The 5,747-nt window shown below is 47.6% G+C and overlaps 1 long non-coding RNA gene across 2 annotated transcripts; it reads right to left on the bottom strand.

The window, feature by feature from the left end:
• Nucleotides 1-1,858: 1,858 nt before the first annotated feature.
• Nucleotides 1,859-5,521, bottom strand: LOC135967952 (uncharacterized). 2 transcript variants are annotated; one of them, XR_010582297.1, is made up of 3 exons: nucleotides 5,182-5,521; nucleotides 3,981-4,102; nucleotides 1,859-2,040 (listed from the first exon to the last, which is right to left on the bottom strand). It is a non-coding gene; the product is annotated as an uncharacterized lncRNA (long non-coding RNA). The 2 variants fall into 2 exon arrangements; XR_010582298.2 differs by having other exon boundaries at nucleotides 5,443-5,521.
• Nucleotides 5,522-5,747: the final 226 nt, after the last annotated feature.

The following is a 5,747-nucleotide window of genomic DNA, read 5'->3' as shown; positions in this document are numbered from 1 at the left end:
GACATTTTAGTGACATGGTGTGGCCAGAAGCCAAACTGAAGTGGGTGAGGAATGAATGGAGGTAAAGAAAGAATGACAATAGGCTGGGTGTGGTGACTCACACCTGTAATCCCAGCACTTTGGGGGGCCAAGGCCGGAGGATTACTTGAGGCCAGGAGTTCAAGACCAGCCTGGGCAACATGGTAAAATTGTCTCCACAAAAAAATTACAAAAGTTAGCTAGCCATGGTGGCGTGCACCTGTGATCCTAGCTACTTGGGAGGCTGAATTGGGAGCCTAGCTTGAGCCCAGGAGGTCAAGGTTGCAGTGAACCGTGACGGTGCCACTGCACTCCAGCCTGGGCATCAGGGCAAGACCCTGTCTCAAAAAAAAAGAAAGAAGGGAGGGAGGAAGACAGAGAGAGATAGAAAAAAGGGAGGAAGGAAAGAAGGAAGAAAAATGGAAGGAAGGCAGGAAGGGAGGGAGGGAGGGAGGGAGGAAGGAATGATAATAACTAAAAACCTTAGCTGAAAAGGAAGAATAAAGGTAGGGCACTGGTGACTGAAGCAGGCAGAGGCAAATGAAATTTTTCAAATAGATGGAAGAGACTTGAGTAGAGCATATCTTGGGGAGAACAAACCAGAAAAGAGGAAAGGTCACAGTAAAAAAATTAAGAGCAAGGGGAGGAGGATGGAATCAGGTCTCTGAAAAAGAGGAGAGGGCTAATATTTAGATCCCAAGTGACGGGCTGGTCTGGGCCCTCACCCACTGAAATGGCATTTGCCCCAACCACACACCCTCAAGCAGACCAACAGGCTATCTAGGTTGTGTGGTCCATCTCCAGGTGGGTAGAGCTCACTGTCTGCAGGGAGGGGCCTGGTCAGTAGGTTTCCTTGGTGGTCACTCTTTCTGGCGGTCCTGCAGACCAGAGATGAGAGACACCTAAGTATTTTTCAAGCTGGGTTATCTGAAGATGCCAGCAGGTGTATTCTGTATACAAAGGGTTCAGGTAAGTTTGGAAAGTGCTGTCCAAGCCCTGCAAAGCCAGCTTGTAGGAAGGCTGAGTATTCTCTGCTGGCAGAGATGGACATTTGGGAGTGGGGTGGCCAAAAGGAAGAGAAAGCCTGCAGGAGAGATGCCAGGACTCATACTCAAGGTACTCAGGGATAATGGAGAAGACACCCATGGAAAACCCGTGATCACAGAGCAGGAAGAGGAACTCTCATTTGCAGAGCACCTCTACTCTGCTTGAAGTTTATATATTGACAAAGACTCTTTGCTTGGCCAAACTTTAGTCAGGCTCCCAAACCTTCTCCTAGACCCTCTGTGCACTCCCATGTCCAAAGAAAATGACTTAAAATACTCATTGGATTAAAATATCTGGGTAGTGCCAGGCATGGTACTCACACCTGTAATCTCAGCACTTTGGGAGGTTGAGGTAGGCGGATCACTTGAGTTCGGGAGTTTGAGACCAGCCTGGCCAACATGGTGAAATCCTGTCTCTACTACAAATACAAAAGTAGCCGGGTGTGGTGGTCCATGTCTGTAATCCTAGCTACTCGGCAGGCTGAGTACCAACCCAGGGTTACTGGGTAGGATTAAGTAAGCAAATATAGCAGGAGAATCGCTTGAACCCGGGAGACGAAGGTTGCACTGAGCTGAGATCGCACCACTGCACTCCAGCTTGGGCAACAGAGTGAGACTGTCTCCAAAAATAAATAAATAAATAAATAAATAAATAAATAAATAAATAAAAAAAATATCTGGGAAGTATGAGGTGAACCCAATTGTGGAAAATGAGGGGGAAAGGAGAGGATTTGTGAGATTTAAAAAGCATGGGGACAGTCTGAAATATTTATGAATCATGGAAAGATGGTTCCATTATCAAGGCATAGTAGGATGCCACATATTTATATTTACTTAGAAACAGCCATTGGGAATTTAGTTGACACTGTAATTAGACTGGGTCAGTAACCTAATCATGTGCTCTGACAGATGCAGCCTTGGGGAGGGGAGATATTTGGAGTCATCTGGGGTTGGGCTTGAACAGCTTGATCTTTCCCTGTGAAGAAAGAACATTAGAATTGTTGGCTCTGCCCTGTATGTGCTGAAATGAGTGTCAGTGAAGCTGTGCACTGAAAATAAGGAGAGGTGGGGACTGGTGTTCGGGATGTGGGGTCAAAGCACTGCAGGTCCCCCTGTGGTGGGAGAAAGTGGGCTCGGGGAGTAATTGTGTGAACAGGCTGAAAGAAGTGGGGCTGTGGGAAGAGGCAGTGTCTATAATCATTCATCTGAGAGGGGAAATATCCCGGTAAGAGCTGGCTCTGGCACCTACCCCTCAAGATGAGCATGGTTAGGAATTTGAAATTCAGAGAGAACAGAGCTAGTTTCAGTTTCAACCTTGTTTATTTTTTAGGCATTTAATTTTGTTATTGAGCCCAGAGTTCCAGACTAGCCTGGGCAACACAGAAAGACCCCATCTCTATAGAAAAGAAAGAAAATTGTGTCTATCTCCAATCCAATGGTGAAATTAGGATGTCTGTAATCTCCTCTTAACATCCTGGATCATACATTATTACAGAGCTAGTTTAGTCACATTACTTGTCATGAGGAACCAATCCATAAACAACTGGGTAGGATTAAGTGAGCAAATGCATGTAAATCTCATTTTATATACATTGTTTATTACATTGAGACCTTAGGTAGGGTCTCAATGAATACTACTAGACTTTTTTCTCTTTTCAGGACTTGAGGGTGAAACGGTCATAATGCTGCCTCTGTTCATGACACATTGTCATTATTTGTCCATGCAGTGTCTTTATTGTTTTAGGTGGTCCTCTACAGTTCACACACTTTCATATGTGTGTGTTATGAGATACAGGGATATTGCTGTGGCTGCTTGTTACTATGCAGAAGTCCAGCTACCATCTCACCAGAACATAGTGAGTCAACCAACCTTCCCTAAACTCTGATTTTATAAGCCTGTCTCCCCTATGGGCCTTGTGGGTCACAACAGCAGCATAATGGCATAATGACATAGGCACCCCTGCTTCTCTTATGTGCTAGATTTATGTCATGAGAATTGCTGAATGTGCAACATGGAATGAGTCATGACACTGTTCCATCCCACCAATAACAGATTCCAGTGTTGCCTGGCCAAGTGTCCAAGGCCACATGGGGCATAGCTAGGATGGAGGTGCTGATGCTGCCTGAATCCCAGAGGTGGAGGGGCTAAGATGACTGAAGGCAGGTTACACAGAGGGTGGGGCGTGGGTACTGCAGGGAGGGTGGGAGACTCTAAAGGACTGGATGGGTGTTGGAGAACCAGTGCTCATGCACCTAAACAAGAATAAGCAAATGAGAAATTCCAGATGGTATCTGCAGTTGTGGAGTCAGGAATCCCCATGTGACCACTCTGAGGGATTCCTAGGATTTGCTGTCAGAGGAGGAATGAAATTAATACCTCTGGACACAAGGTCTAATGAGAGTATAAACCCTCTGACTTTCACTTCATTATCTGTAAACTGACTATGTGACTATCTCCATGTGAGCAGCAGTGGCGGGAGCCTTCTCACCTTTGACCCTGGGAAGGGAGCCCCCTCCCTCACCCCCACTGTGTGTGTGAGATCGCTCTGCATGTGCACATGGGTGGAGATGGGATAGGGTCACTCTCAGGTGAATGTCTGGGGGTTCATGACTGGTGTACCTGAAAAAAGATGGTATTGCATGGTTTTTTGTTTTTTGTTTTCCTCAGCTTCATCTGCTTAGTTATTGAACTGTCCCTGAGTGTGAAAAATAAATCCACTCACTGTTTCTCTTGCTTCATCTTAATTAGAAACGAAGACTAGGCTGGATGCAGTGGCTCACGCATGTAGTCCCAGCACTTTGGGAGGCCAAGGCGGGGGGATCACGAGGTCAGGAGTTTGAGACCAGCCTGGCCAATAGGGTGAAATAGTGTCTCTACTAAAAATACAAAAATTAGCCGGGTGTGGTGGTGCATACCTGTAGTCCCAGTTACTCGGGAGGCTGAGGCAGAAGAATCGCTTGAACCTGGGAGGTGGAGGTTGCAGTGAGCCGAGATCCCGCCACCATACTCCAGCCCGGGCGACAGAGCAAGAGCCCATCTCAAAAACAAACAAAAAAAGAGACTAATTTGACCACGGCCTCCTTTTGAGATCATTCTTTTGCCAGACTCCTCTGACATCTCAGGCTGACTGTCTTCAAACCTGTCTACGAACACTCCTTGCTGGTGTCCTGTGCAAAGCCCCCCTGAAGAGTATCAGGGAACATTCTGAGACCCAGTCCCTGTCCCCGTGTGCCCCTTTCACTATAGCTGCCTTGGAAACCTCCTGCCTGTCTTCAGTTGCTGCAGCAATTTCTCCTATCATTATCTTGATGATGATGGCATCTGAAAGCTCCATCTAGATTTCATTTGAGGCACAGTCTGTGCGTGTTATAGGCACTTAAGATATAATACATTTCAAACTGAGGCCCTCAACTTCCTCCCCAAATAAAAAGTTACATGTCCTCTTATCTCCAACTTCAGATAATGGCTCGACTAGTACCCAGTCATGAATCTCTGACATGGCCTCTCAAAACCACTGTCAAGCATAGCTGTGATCTCTACACGGAGCGCCACAATCGTCATTCACTTCCACACCAGCACCCAGACAGTATTCCCACCCCGCACTCACACTGCTCAGTGCCAGTTTAAATGTCAATTTTTCAGATGATACAATAGTTGGCATTTAAAAAACCAAACCAAACAATAATGTCTCAATGTCCAAAACTGACGAACACATTTTGCTTAGTTATTTCCCAAATGTGGAAGTGGATCTGATATATATTTTCTCCCTCTGCTTCCCAACATGTTCTAACTGATACATAATTTTTAGCGATACCAGTCACAATGGGGGTCCCGCAAAAGAAGGTTTTGTAAGCTGAAATTAATTGACAGCTATTTAAGACTGTCACTGTGCCATGAGGAATTGTTGGACATGTTCAAATGAAAATGAGATAAGCTAAGAAGTATATTTTAACGATGTTATTGGTAAGTTTGCTTTCATTAAAGCCAGGAAGGCAAATGTATTAACACTTTCCTTTGGTACAAACTATTTAAAGTTAAAATGATGTGAGTTTTAACACACTCACTTTGCAGTTTCTTATGTTTTTAAACTACTTTCACGTTGCAGCAAAAACGAACCTTAAAGGCTTCACAGAGGCCGGTCCACGGGAGGGGAACGCCCGTCTCGCGGTCCCGCCGGGCTCACACGGACGGAGCGGCCTGGGATTCCGCCCACCCCTTCCCGCCGACAGCGCTTCCTCCTCCTGGGAGGGTCTGGGGACTTCTCCCAGAAGCCGCCACCTCGCGCGAAGACACCGGGCGTTCGCCGCTCCCTGCGGGAGGGAACTGGCTTGGGGCCCTGCCGGGCACCGCGCGCGAGTGAGGCAGAAACCCACGCACTATGCAGAAAGCCCAGAAAAATGTCCCTGGAGAAGCCGGGGAACAGCTCCCTCCACAGCTGTCAGGGCCCGAACAGGCTGTTTCCTCACGGAGGTCTCCGCCCCAGGTTGTCACGAAGCCGCCACCACGCCTCCCCCGGGTCCTGAGGGAACGCAGCGCTCTGCCTCACTGCACACAAGGCAGTCCGCAGGCGAAACACGCTTGCGCGCCGGCAAGTCCGCCAGGGCGGGTTCGCGCGCCCTCTTGCGGCCCTCTCGGCGCAGTGCAGGGAGCTTTGCGTTTTAGGGACTTGCGCTCCCTCTGGC

The sequence above is a fragment of the Macaca fascicularis genome, chromosome 16, assembly GCF_037993035.2.
Source record: "Macaca fascicularis isolate 582-1 chromosome 16, T2T-MFA8v1.1".
In the NCBI taxonomy this organism is placed as follows: domain Eukaryota; kingdom Metazoa; phylum Chordata; class Mammalia; order Primates; family Cercopithecidae; genus Macaca; species Macaca fascicularis.
Note: the sequence above shows the minus strand (reverse complement) of the source record. Positions and strands in the feature narration are given on the sequence as shown.